At 40.2% G+C, this 14506-nt stretch overlaps 1 pseudogene; it reads left to right on the forward strand.

Annotated features, from left to right (window-relative positions):
* The first annotated feature begins 350 nt into the window (after positions 1–350).
* LOC113882587 lies at positions 351–1153 on the forward strand (annotated as a pseudogene).
* Positions 1154–14506: the final 13353 nt, after the last annotated feature.

The raw sequence follows: 14506 nt of genomic DNA on the forward strand, positions 1-14506 counted from the left end.
GAAATAAAAGTTGGGCCGTGTTCACTCTCCTGGGCTTCTCCGATTACCCAGAGTTGCAAGTGCCCCTCTTCTTGACATTCTTCACCATCTCCAGTGTCACTGTCGGAGGAGGCGATGGCACCCCACTCCAGTACTCTTGCCTGGAAAATCCCATGGATTGAGGAGCCTGGTAGGCTGCAGTTCACGGGGTCGCTAAGAGTCAGACAGGACTAAGCAACTTCCCTCTCACTTTTCACTTTCATGCATTGGAGGAGGCTGGTGGGCTGCGTCTGTGGGGTCGCACAGAGTCGGACACGACTGAAGCGACTTAGCAGCAGCAGCACAGTGTCATTGTGGCAGGGAATCCTGGGATGATTGTAACCATCAAAATTAACCCCAAACTGCACACCCCCATGTACTTTTTCCTCAGCCACCTCTCCTTTGTGGATTTCTGTTATTCCTCCATCGTTGCTCCCAAGACCATGCCGAACCTCATGGTAGAAGACAGAACCACTTCAGTTGTAGGCTGTGAAATACAATTCTTTTTCTTTTGTACCTTTGTGGTGACTGAGTCCTTTTTATTAGCTGTGATGGCCTATGACTGCCTCGTGGCCATCTGCAACCCTCTGCTGTACATGGCGGCCATGTCCCAGAGACTCTGTGCCACGTTAGTGGTTGGATCTTATGCTTGTGGTGTAGCTTTCTCCTTGATACTCACCTGTACTGTTATCAAATTATCATTTCAAGGTTTCAACACAATCGATCACTTCTTCTGTGAGTTCTCCTCCCTGCTTCCCCCCTCTTGCTCTGATACTTATCTCAACCAGTTGCTGCTTTTCATTTCTGCCACCTTTAATGAGGTCAGCACACTCTTCATCATTCTCCTGACTTATGTGTTTATGGTTGTCACCATCCTCAAGATGCGTTCAGCCTGTGGTTGCGGCAAAGCCTTCTCCACCTGCACCTCCCACCTGACTGCCATCAGCATCTTCCCCAGCACCATCCTCTTCCTCTACTGTGTGCCCAGCTCCACACCCTCCAGGCACACAAAGTGGTGTCTGTGTTTTACATGGTGGTCACCTCCATGTTGAATCCCCTGATCTACAGTCTGACAAATAAGGATGTCAAAGACACAGTCTCCAACATCATGGACTCTAAAATATTTTCGTACTAAACATTATTCTGGAAGATTTTGCCCTTGATATGTAAACAAACTGTGTCTGCAAAGGTTGGTTGATAAAAAGAAATTTTTATTATTAATGAAGTGTTAATACATAAAATAGAAAGTACATGTGTTTTGCTTAACTGTACTAAACTTGACTTTATCTCTTCCTTACTGGAAAAAAAGTTAGCAATCTTTCAAATCTTTTTCATCTAAAATTTTAGACAAAATAATCTGATTACAAAGATTAAAGGACATAAATATCATGTGGCATACTTGTGTAATCTTAATAATTGTTAATTTCATCCTCCTTTTTTAATACCTATGGTAGACTAGGCTCTCAATAATAACATGCATTCCTCTTACAAAAAGTACAAATAGCAGTTAAGACATAGTGTTCATCCTTCAAGGAATGAAAATTCAGTGATGATAGTAGGGCACTTTAAAAAGTAGAAATTGGGGGGCGGTCCTAAGATGGCAGAGGAATAGGATGGGAAGACAACTTTCTCCCCCACAAATTCATCAAAAGAACATTTAAACGGTGAGTAAATTCCACAAAACAACTTTTGAATGCCAGCAGAGGACATCAGAAACCCAGAAAAGCAGCCCATTGTCTTTGAAAGGAGGTAGGAAAAAATATAAGACAAAAAAAAAGAGACAAAAGAGGTAGGGACAGAGCTCCATCCCAGGAAGGGAGTCTTAAAAAGAGAGAAGTTTCCAAACACCAAGAAACACTCTCACTGCCGAGTCTGTGGCGAGCCTTGGAACCACAGAGGGCAACATAACTGGGAGGAAAAATAAATAAATAATTAAAACCCACAATTTATGTGCCCATTGGTAACTCCCCCACTGGAGAAGCAGCACAGATGCCTGCACCCGCCACTAGCAAGCGGGGGCTGGGCAGGGAGGCGCCGGCTGCATTGCTTAGAGTAAGGACCAGGCCTGAATGCCCTGAGGGCAATCTGAGGGAATTAACTGGGACAGCAAACCAGACTGTGCGATAGCTACCACGCGAAAAGCCCTAACTTAAGACACCACCAGTCCCCAAAGGACTGTTCAGAGCTAGTCGGCTGCAAACAGGCAGCCAGAGCCAGAAGGGGGCAATCGCATTTCCAGAGAGACATTATCTACCAAACTGCAAGCAGGCTTCTTTGTTAGCTAAGACTTCTTGTGGTTCTGGACAGTCAACATCCGCCTGAGAAAGTGTGCCGCTTACCTACACGCCTCCATACCTACACTGAAACCAAGCACCACACAAGGGCCAACAAGTTCCAGAGCAAGACATACCATGCAAATTCTCCAGCAACACAGGAACACAGCTCTGAGCTTCAATATACAAGCTGCCCAAAGTTACTCCAAATCCACTGACATCTCATAACTCATTACTGGACACTTCATTACACTGCAGGGAGAAGAAATCCAGCTCCACCCACCAGAACACTGACACAAGCTTCCCCTAACCACGAAAACGTGACAAGCCACCCATACAAACCCACCCACAGTGAGGAAACTCCGCAATAAAGAGAACTCCACAAACTGCCAGAATACAGAAAGGCCACCCCAAACTCAGCAATATAACCAAAATGAAGAGACAGAGGAATACTCAGCACGTAAAGAAACAGGATAAATGCCCACCAAACCAAACCAAAGAGGAAGAGATAGGGAATCTACCTGATAAAGAATTTCTAATAATAGTGAAAATGATCCAAAATCTTGAAATCAAAATGGAATCACAGATAAATAGCCTGGAGACAAGGATTGAGAAGATGCAAGAAAGGTTTAATAAGGAACTAGAAGAAATGAAAAAGTGTCAATATATAATGAATAATGCAATAAATGAGATCAAAAACACTCTGGAGGCAACAAATAGTAGAAAAATGGATGCAGAAGATAGGATTAGTGAAGTAGAAGATAGAATAGTAGAAATAAATGAATCAGAGAGGAAAAAAGTAAAACGAATTAAAAGAAATGAGGACAATCTCAGAGACCTCCAGGACAGTATTAAATGCCCCAACATTCGAATCATAGGAGTCCCAGAAGAAGAAGACAAAAAGAAAGACCATGAGAAAATACTTGAGGAGATAATAGTTGAAAACTTCCCTAAAATGGGGAAGGAAATAATCACCCAAGTCCAAGAAACCCAGAGAGTCCCAAACAGGATAAACCCAAGGCAAAACACCCCAAGACACATATTAATCAAGTTAACAAAGATCAAACACAAAGAACAAATATTAAAAGCAGCAACGGAAAAAACAACAAACACACAGGGGATTCCCATAAGGATAACAGCTGATCTTTCAATAGAAACTCTTCAGGCCAGGAGGGAATGGCAAGACATGCTTAAAGTGATGAAAGAAAATAACATACAGCCCAGATTACTGTACCCAGCAAGGATCTCATTCAAATATGAAGGAGAAATCTAAAGCCTAACAGACAAGCAAAAGCTGAGAGAATTCAGCACCACCAAACCAGCTCTCCAACAAATACTAAAGGATCTTCTCTAGAAAGGAAACACAAAAACGGTGTATAAACTCGAACCCAAAACAATAAAGTAAATGGCAACAGGATCATACTTATCAATAATTACCTTAAACATAAATGGGTTGAATGCCCCAACCAAAAGACAAAGACTGGCTGAATGGATACAAAAACAAGACCCCTATAGATGTTGTCTACAAGAGACCCACCTCAAAACAGGGGACACATTCAGACTGAAAGTGAAGGGCTGGAAAAAGATATTCCACTCAAATAGAGACCAAAAGAAAGCAGGAGTAACAATACTCATATCAGATAAAATAGACTTTAAAACAAAGGCTGCAAAAAAAGACAAAGAAGGACACTATATAATGATCAAAGATCAATCCAAGAAGAAGATATAACAATTATAAATACATATGCACCCAACATAGGAGCACCGCAATATGTAAGACAAATGCTAACAAGTATGAAAGGGAAAATTAACAATAACACAGTAATAGTGGGAGACTTTAATACCCCACTCACACCTATGGATAGATCAACTAAACAGAAAATTAACAAGGAAACACAAACTTTAAATGATACAATAGGCCAGTTAGACCTAATTGATATCTATAGGACATTTCATCCCAAAACAATGAATTTCACCTTTTTCTCAAGCACACATAAAACCTTCTCCAGGATAGATCACATCCTGGGCCATAAATCTAGCCTTGGTAAATTCAAAAAAAATTGAAATCATTCCAAGCATCTTTTCTGACCACAATGCAGTAAGATTAGATCTCAATTACAGGAGAAAAACTATTAAAAATTTCAACATATGGAGGCTGAATAACACACTGCTGAATAACCAACAAATCACAGAAGAAATCAAAAAAGAAATCAAAATATGCGTAGAAATGAATGAAAATGAAAACACAACAACCTGTGGATTGTTGTAACAACCTGTGGGATACTGTAAAGGCAGTACTAAGGGGAAAGTTCATAGCAATACAGGCATACCTCATGAAACAAGAAAAAAGTCAAATAAATAACCTAACTCTACACCTAAAGCAACTAGAAAAGGAAGAAATGAAGAAGCCCAGGGTTAGTAGAAGGAAAGAAATCTTAAAAATTAGAGCAGAAATAAATGCAAAAGAAACAAAAGAGACCATAGACCAAAGCTGATTCTTTGAAAGGATAAATAAAATTGACAAACCATTAGCCAGACTCATCAAGAAACAAAGGGAGAAAAATCAAATCAAAAAAATTAGAAATGAAAATGGAGAGATCACAACAGACAACACACAAATACAAAGGATCATAAGAGACTGCGGCTGCTGCTAAGTCGCTTCAGTCGTGTCCGACTCTCTGCGACCCCATAGATGGCAGCCCACCAGGCTCTCCTGTCCCTGGGGTTCTCCAGGCAAGAATTCTGGAGTGGGTTGCCATTTCCTCCTCCAAAGCATGAAAGTGAAAAGTGAAAGGGAAGTTGCTCAGTCGTGTCTGACTTGTAGCAACCCCATGGACTGCAGCCCACCAGGCTCCTCTGTCCATGGGATTTTCCAGGCAAGAGTACTGGAGTAGGGTGCCATTGCCTTCTCCACATAAGAGTCTACTATCAGCAATTATATGCCAATAAAATAGACAACATGGAAGAAATGGACAAATTCTTAGAAAAGTACAACTTTCCAAAACTGGACCAGGAAGAAATAGAAAATCTTAAGAGACCCATCTTAAAAATCTTCCAGCAAACAAAAGCCCCGGTCCAGACGGCTTCACAGCTGAATTCTACCAAAAATTTAGAGAAGAGCTAACACCTATCCTGCTCAAACTCTTCCAGAAAATTGCAGAGGAAGGTAAACTTCCAAACTCATTCTATGAGGCCACCATCACCCTAATACCAAAACCTGACAAAGATGCCACAAAAAAAGAAAACTACAGGCCAATATCACTGATGAACATAGATGCAAAAATCCTTAACAAAATTCTAGCAAACAGAATCCAACAATACATTAAAAAGGTCATATGCCATGACCAAGTGGGCTTCATCCCAGGGATGCAAGGATTCTTCAATATCTGCAAATCAATCAATGTAATACACCACATTAACAAATTGAAGAATAAAAACCATATGATTATCTCAATAGATGCAGAGAAAGCCTTTGACAAAATTCAACATCCATTTATGATAAAAACTCTCCAGAAAGCAGGAATAGAAGGAACATACCTTGACATAATAAAAGCTATATATGACAAACCCACAGCAAACATTATCCTCAATGGTGAAAAATTGAAAGCATTTCCCCTAAAGTCAGAAACAAGACAAGTGTGCCCACTTTCACCACTACTATTCAACATAGTTTTGGAAGTTTTGGTCACAGCAATCCGAGTAGAAAAAGAAATAAAGGGAATCCAAATTGGAAAAGAAGAAGTCAAACTTTCACTGCAGATGAAATGATCCTCTACATAGAAAACCCTAAAGACTCCACCAGAAAATTACTAGAGGTAATCAATGAATATAGTAAAGTTTCAGGATACAAAATCAACACACAGAAATCCCTTGCATTCCTATACACTAATAATGAGAAAATAGAGAAATTAAGGAAACAATTCCATTCACCATTGCAACAAAATGAATAAAATACTTAGGAATATATCTACCTCAAGAAACTAAAGACCTATATATAGAAAACTACAAAACACTGGTGAAAGAAATCAAAGAGGACACTAATAGATGGAGGAATATACCATGTTCATGGATCGGAAGAATAAATGTAGTGAAAATGAGTATACTACCCAAAGCAATATATAGATTCAATGCAATCCCTATCAAGCTGCCAACGGTATTTTTCACAGAGCTAGAACAAATAATTTCACAATTTGTATGGAAATACAAAACACCTCAAGTAGCCAAAGCAATCTTGAGAAAGAAGAATGGAACTGGAGGAATCAACCTGCCTGACTTCAGGCTCTACTACAAAGCCACAGTCATCAAGACAGTATAATACTGGCACAAAGACAGAACTATAGATCAATGGAACAAAATAGAAAGCCCAGAGATAAATCCATGCATCTATGGACACATTATCTTTGACAAAGGAGGCAAGAATATACAATGGAGAAAAGACCATCTCTTTAACAAGTAGTGCGGGGAAAACTGGTCAACCACTTGTAAAAGAATGAAACTAGAACACTTTCTAACACCATACACACACACAAAAACTCAAAATGGATTAAAGATCTAAATGTAAGACCAGAAACTATAAAACTCCTAGAGGATAACATAGGCAAAACACTCTCCAACATAAATCACAGCAGGATCCTCTATGATCTACCTCCCAGAATACTGGAAATAAAAGCAAAATTAAACAAATGGGACCTAATTAAACTTAAAAGCTTCTGCACAACAAAGGAAACTATAAGCAAGGTGAAAAGACAGCCTTCAGAATGGGAGAAAATAATAGCAAATGAAGCAACTGACAAGCAACTATTCTCAAAAATATATAAGCAACTCCTGCAGCTCAATTCTAGAAAAATAAACAACACAATCAAAAAAATGGGCCAAAGAACTAAACAGACATTTCTCCAAAGAAGACATACAGATGGCTAACAAACACATGAAAAGATGCTCAACATCACTCATTATCAGAGAAATGCAAATCAAAGCCACAATGAGGTACCATTTCCACCAGTCAGAATGGCTGCAATCCAAAAGTCTACAAGCAATAAATGCTGGAGAGGATGTGGGGAAAAGGGAACCCTCTTACACTGTTGGTGGGAATGTAAACTAGTACAGCCACTATGGAGAACAGTGTGGAGATTCCTTTAAAAAATGGAAATAGAACTGCCTTATGACCCAGCAATCCCACTGCTGGACATACACACCAAGGAAACCAGAATGGAAAGAGACACATGTACCCCAATGTTCATAGCAGCACTGTTTATAATAGCCAGGACATGGAAGCAACCTAGATGTCCATCAGCAGATGAATGGATAAGAAATCAGTGGTACATATACACAATGGAGTATTACTCAGCCATTAAAAAGAATACATTTGAATCAGTTCTAATGAGATGGATAAAACTGGAGCCTATTATACAAAGTGAAGTAAGCCAGAAAGAAAAACACCAATACAGTATACTAACACATACATATGGAATTTAGAAAGATGGTAACAATAACCCTGTATGCGAGACAGCAAAATCAACACAGATGTATTGAACAGTCTTTTGGACTCTGTGGGAGAGGGAGAGGGTAGGATGATTTGGGAGAATGGCATTGAAACATGTATAATATCATATAAGAAATGAATTGCCAGTCCAGGTTTGATACATGATACAAGATGCTCGGGACTGGTGCACTGGGATGACCCAGAGGGATGGTACAGGGAGGGAAGTGGGAAGGGGTTCAGGATGGGGAACACGTGTATACCTGTGGTGGATTTATGTTGATGTATGGCAAAACCAATACAATATTGTAAAGTAATTAGCCTCCAACAAAATAAATAAATTTAAATTTAAAAAATTTTTTAAATAATAAAAAGTAGAAATTTTATAAGATAGAAAACAGTAAGTATAATAGAAGGTTTCAGAGGAAAAATTTCAAGTCCTTAAGAGAGATACTTTTATAAAATAGGTATTATGTACCCTGGTTTAGATAACAGAAGAGACAGAGTTTTAGGAGACATATTTCAACATTGGAGTTTTATCCAGGAGACTACAGCCTGAGAAACAAGGAGGTTAGAGTGCAATACTGAGTCAATGATACAACAATCAGTTCAGTTCAGTTCAGTCGCTCAGTCATGTCCGACTCTTTGCAACCCCATGAATCGGAGCACGCCAGGCCTCCCTGTCCATCACCAACTCCCAGAGTTCACTCAGACTCACGTCCATTGAATCAGTGGTGTCATCCAGCCATCTCATCCTCTGTCATCCCCTTCTACTCCTGCCCCCAATCCCTCCCAGCATCAGAGTCTTTTGGATGAGTCAGCTCTTCACATAGGTGGCCAAAGTACTGGAGTTTCAGCTTCAGCATCATTCCCTCCGAAGAAATCCCAGGGCTGATCTCCTTCAGAATGGACTGGTTGGATATCCTTGCAGTCCAAGGGACTCTCAAGAGTCTTCTCCAACACCACAGTTCAAAAGCATCAATTCTTCGGTGCTCAGCCTTCTTCACAGTCCAACTCTCACATCCATACATGACCACAGGAAAAACCATAGCCTTGACTAGACGGACCTTTGTTGGCAAAATAATTTCTCTGCTTTTGAGTATGCTATCTAGGTTGGTCATAACTTTCCTTCCAAGGAGTAAGCATCTTTTAATTTCATGGCTGCAGTCACCATCTGCAGTGATTTTGGAGCCTAAAAAAATAAAGTCTAACACTGTTTACACTGTTTCCCCATCTATTTCCCATGAAGTGATGGGACTGGATGCCAAGATCCTCGTTTTCTGAATGTTGAGTTTTAAGCCAACTTTTTCACTCTCCACTTTCACTTTCATCAAGAGGCTTTTGAGTTCCTCTTCACTTTCTGCCATAAGGGTGGTATCATCTGCATATCTGAGGTTATTGATATTTCTCCCGGCAATCTTGATTCCAGCTTGTGCTTCTTCCAGCCCAGCGTTTCTCATGATGTATTCTGCATATAAGTTAAATAAACAGGGTGACAATATACAGCCTTGATGAACTCCTTTTCCTATTTGGGAATAGTCTGTTGTTCCATGTCCAATTCTAACTGTTGCTTCCTGACCTGCATACAGATTTCTCAAGAGGCAGGTCAGGTGGTCTGGTATTCCCATCTCTTTCAGAATTTTCCACAGTTTATTGTGATCCACACAGTCAAAGGCTTTGGCATAGTCAATAAAGCAGAAATAGATGTTTTTCTGGAACTCTCTTGCTTTTTCCATGATCCAGCAGATGTTGGCAATTTGATCTCTGGTTCTTCTGCCTTTTCTAAAACCAGCTTGAACATCAGAAAGTTCACGGTTCACGTATTGCTGAAGCCTGGCTTGGAGAATTTTGAGCATTACTTTACTAGCATGTGAGATGCATGCAATTGTGCGATAGTTAGAGCATTCTTTGGCATTGCCTTTCTTTGGGATTGGAATGAAAACTGACCTTTTCCAGTCCTGTGGCCACTGCTGAGTTTTCCAAATTTGCTGGTATATTGAGTGCAGCACTTTCACAGCATCATCTTTCAGGAGTTGAAATAGCTCAACAATAATTTTTTTAATTGAATAAATACTGTGTTTTCATTTTGGATATTTTTGTATATTGTATATGCAGGTTACTTGGCATGAATGAAGGTTGATAAGACTTGGTCTATATTCCGAATGTGTTTTCAAAAGAGCTCCAGTGTGGCAACATAACCAGCTATGATTGTTGTTTAGTCACTCAGTTGTGTCCAATTCTTTTGCAACCCCATGGACTCTAGTCCCCCAGGAGCCTTTATCCACAGGATTTCCCAGGCAAGAATAGTGGAGTGGGTTACCATTTCTTTCTCTAGTGATAGAGTCCACCAGAGACTTAAAAATGGTAGACTAGATCTCAGAAAATTTTACATACAAAAAGGAACCATGGTGAGTAGCTGCCTAACATGCATTTCAAGCTATTGTTCTGCCTATGAAGACATCAAAAACATTATCAGTTCTTTTTTTTTTCTTTCCTGAATAAAATGTCTGTATCCTTCTCAACTAAAGAAAGTGAAAGTGAAAGTTGCTGTGTCATGTATGATTCTTTGTGACCCCATGGGCTAGTCCATAGAATTCTCCAGGCCAGAATACTGGAGTGGGTAGCCTTTCCCTTCTCCAGGGAATCTTCCCAACCCAGGGATCGAACCCAGGTATCCCGCATTGCATGTGGATTTTTTACCAGTTGAGTCACAAGAAAAACCCTCGCAACTAAACTCCTAGCTTTAAAAAAAACAGTACTTGGAGTTGCCCTAAGAGTTGAAAACCAGTTGCCTATATGACCATATTCAACATACGAGAAGAAGGTAGTTACTAGCATCCAGACCTATTCAATCTGGCAAATTAGAAATACAAGATCTTCGGGGAGGAGCCAAGATGGCAGAGGAATAGGACAGGGAGAACACTTTCTCCCCCACAAATTCATCAAAAGAGCATTTAAACGTCGAGTAAATTCCACAAAACAACTTCTGAATGCTGGCAGAGGACATCAGGCACCCAGAAAAGCAACCCAACTCTTCGAAAGGAGGTAGGAAAAAATATTAAAAACAAAAAAAAAGAGACAAAAGAGGGAGGGACGGAGTTCCGTCCCGGGAAGGGAATCTTAAAAAGAGAGAAGTTTCCAAACACCAGGAAACCTTCTCACTGCCGAATCTGTGCCAAGCTTTGGAAGCACAGAGGGCAACATAACAGGGAGAAAAAATAAATAAACAATTAAAACTCGCAGATTGCGAGCCCTACGGTAACTCCCCCAGCGGAGAAGCAGCGCAGACGCCTGCATCCGCCATTAGCAAGCCGGGGCTGGGCAAGGAGGCACAGCGTGGGCTGCATCGCTGAGAGTAAGAATCTGGCCTGAATACCCTGAGCGCTATCTGAGCGAAATAATTTGGGCTAGCAAACCAGACTGTGGGATATCTACCACGCGAAAAGCCAGCCCTAACCTAAGACTGCCAGGCCCGCGCACGGAACAAAGGACTGAACAGAGATAGCCGGCTGCAGATCTTCCCCCTCCGGTGACAGGCAGCCAGAGCCGGAAGGGGGCAATCGCAGCCCCAGAGAGACATTATCTATAAAACTGTAAGCAAGCTTCTTTGCTAACTAAAACTTCTTGGGGGTCTGGACGGTCAACATCTGCCTGAGAAGGTGCGCCGGTTTTACACCCAGATAACCAAGTGGCGGGGAGGCGATAAGTTGCAGCATTGCGCTCGCCAAACACCTCATCACCTGAGCTGCTCGGACCTGGGAAGAGCACAAAACGCAGGCCCAACTGAGTCTGAGCCTCTGAGGACTACCCGAGTGCCTGAACCTGAGCGGCTTGGACCTGGGAGGTGCAGGCAGCCCAGGGCCAGCCTCGGATTGTTCCCGGCGGAACAACCTAGAGTCCGAGCAGTGTGGACAGGGAGGCTACACGCGCCGTGAGCAGGGGCAGACCCAGGGTGGCTGAGGCACTGCGAGCCCACGCCAGTGTTATTTGTTTGCAGCATCCCTCCCTCCCTCCCCACAGCGCGACTGAACAAGTAAGCCTAAAAAAAAAAAAAAAAAAAAGTGTCCTCCACCGTCCCCTTTGTGTCAGGGCGGAAACCAGATACTGAAGAGACTAGCAAACAGAAGAAGATATAACAGAGGGAAACGCCTTGGAAGCTACAGGCAATAGATCAAAACCCTGTGGTTACTACGGACTACATAGGAAGGGGCCTATAGATCTTGAGAAATATAAATCTGACCAAGGAACTAGCCAAAAATGAACTGAACCCACAACACCCACAAAAAAAAAAAAAAAAAGTCCTAGATATATTTTTATTATTTTTACGATCATTCTTTCTTTCTTTTTTTTTAATTAAAAAAAATTTTAAGTCCTCTATTGTTCCTTTAATTTTCACTTTTATAACCTATTACTTTGCAAAAAAAAAAAAAAGACCCTATTTTTTTCTTCTTCAGCAAACTTCATATATATATATATATATTTTATAATTTTTTGACCTTGTTTTTTTGTTGTTGTTTGTTTGATTTTTTTTGTTTTTGTTTTTTTCTTCTTTTCTTTAACATTGTATTTTTGAAATTCCAAACTCTACTCTAGATTTTTAATTTTCGCTTTTTGGTATATGTTATCAATTTTGTACCTATAGGTTTTTTTATATAATTTCTGTGACTTTTTTTTTTCCTTCTTCTTCTCTGTTTCTTTCTCTTCTTCTTTTATATAACATTGTATATCTGAAATTCCAAACTTTACTCTAGATTTTTAATTTATGCTTTTTGGTATTTGATATCAATTTTGTACCTGTATTTTCTTTATAATTTTTGTGACATTGTTCGTATTTGTTTGTTTGTTTTCTCTCTTTATTTTTCTTCTTCTTCTTTTTTTTTTTTTAACATTGTATTTTTGAAATTCCAAACTCTACTCTAGGTTTTTAATTTTTGCTTTCTGGTATTAGTTATCAATTTTGTACCTGTACTTTCTTTATAATTTTCGCGACCTTGTTTGTTTTTGTTTGTTCGTTTTTTCTCTCTTTCTTTTCCTTCTTCTTTTCTTTAACATCGTATTTTTGAAATTCCAAACTCTACTCTAGATTTTTAATTTTTGCTTTCTGGTATTAGTTATCAATTTTGTACCTGTACTTTCTTTATAATTTTCGCGACCTTGTTTGTTTTTGTTTGTTTGTTTTTTCTCTCTTTCTTTTCCTTCTTCTTTTCTTTAACATCGTATTTTTGAAATTCCAAACTCTACTCTAGATTTTTAATTTTTGCTTTTATGTATTTGTTACCAATTTTGTACCTATAAGGACCCAATCTTCAGGACCCATTTTTCACTAGGGAGTGAGATTACTGGCTTGACTGCTCTCTCTCCCTTTGGACCCTCCTTTTTCTCCACCAGGTCGCCTGTGTCTCCTCCCTAACCCCTCTCTACTCTACCCAACTCTGTGAATTTCTGTGTGTTCCAGACGGTGGAGAACACTTAGGGAACTGATTACTGGCTGGATCTGTCTCCCTCCTTTTCATTCCCCCCTTTTATCCTTCTGGCCACCTCTGTTACCTTCCTCCTTCTTCTCTTCTCTGTATAACCCCGTGAACATCTCTGAGTGGTCGAGTTGTGGAGTGCACATAAGGAAGTGACTACTGGCTAGCCCACTCTCTCCACTATTGATTCACCTCATCTCATTTGGGTCACCTCTAACTCCCTCCTCCCTCTTCTCTTCTCCATGTAACCCTGTGAACCTCTCTGAGTGACCCTCACTGTAGAGAAACTTATCATCTTTAATGTAGATGTTTTATCAATGGTGCTATATAGAAGGAGAAGTTTTGAAACTACTGTAAAAATAAGACCGATAATCAGAAGCAGGAGACTTAAGTCCAAACCCTGACTCCAGGGAACTCCTGACTCCAAGGCACATTCATTGACAGGAGCTCATCAAATGCCCCCATACCGACACTGAAACCAAGCACCACACAAGGGCCAATAAGTTCCAGGGCAAGACATACCAAGCAAATTCTCCAGCAACAAAGGAACACAGCCCTGAGCTTCAAGATACAGGCTGCCCAAAGTCACCCCAAAACTATAGACATCTCATAACTCATTACTGGACATTTCATTGCACTCCAGAGAGAAGAAATACAGCTCCACCCACCAGAACACCGACACAAGCTTCCCTAAGCAGGAAACCTTGACAAGCCACCTGTACAAACCCACACACAGTGAGGAAACGCCACAATAAAGAGAACTCCACAAACTGCCAGAATACAGAAAGGACACCCCAAACTCAGCAATTTAAACAAGATGAAGAGACAGAGGAATACTCAGCAGATAAAGGAACAGGATAAATGCCCACCAAACCAAACAAAAGAGGAAGAGATAGGGAATCTACCTGATAAAGAATTCCGAATAATGATAGTGAAATTGATCCAAAATCTTGAAACTAAAATGGAATCACAGATAAATAGCCTGGAGACAAGGATTGAGAAGATGCAAGAAAGGTTTAACAAGGACCTAGAAGAAATAAAAAAGAGTCAGTATATAATGAATAATGCAATAGATGAAATTAAAAACACTCTGGAGGCAACAAATAGTAGAATAACAGAGGCAGAAGACAGGATTAGTGAATTAGAAGATAGAATGGTAGAAATAAATGAATCAGAGAGGATAAAAGAAAAACGAATTAAAAGAAATGAGGACAATCTCAGAGACCTCCAGGACAATATTAAACGCTACAACATTCGAATCATAG

This window comes from Bos indicus x Bos taurus, chromosome 24, assembly GCF_003369695.1.
Source record: "Bos indicus x Bos taurus breed Angus x Brahman F1 hybrid chromosome 24, Bos_hybrid_MaternalHap_v2.0, whole genome shotgun sequence".
Classification (NCBI taxonomy): Eukaryota; Metazoa; Chordata; class Mammalia; order Artiodactyla; family Bovidae; genus Bos; species Bos indicus x Bos taurus.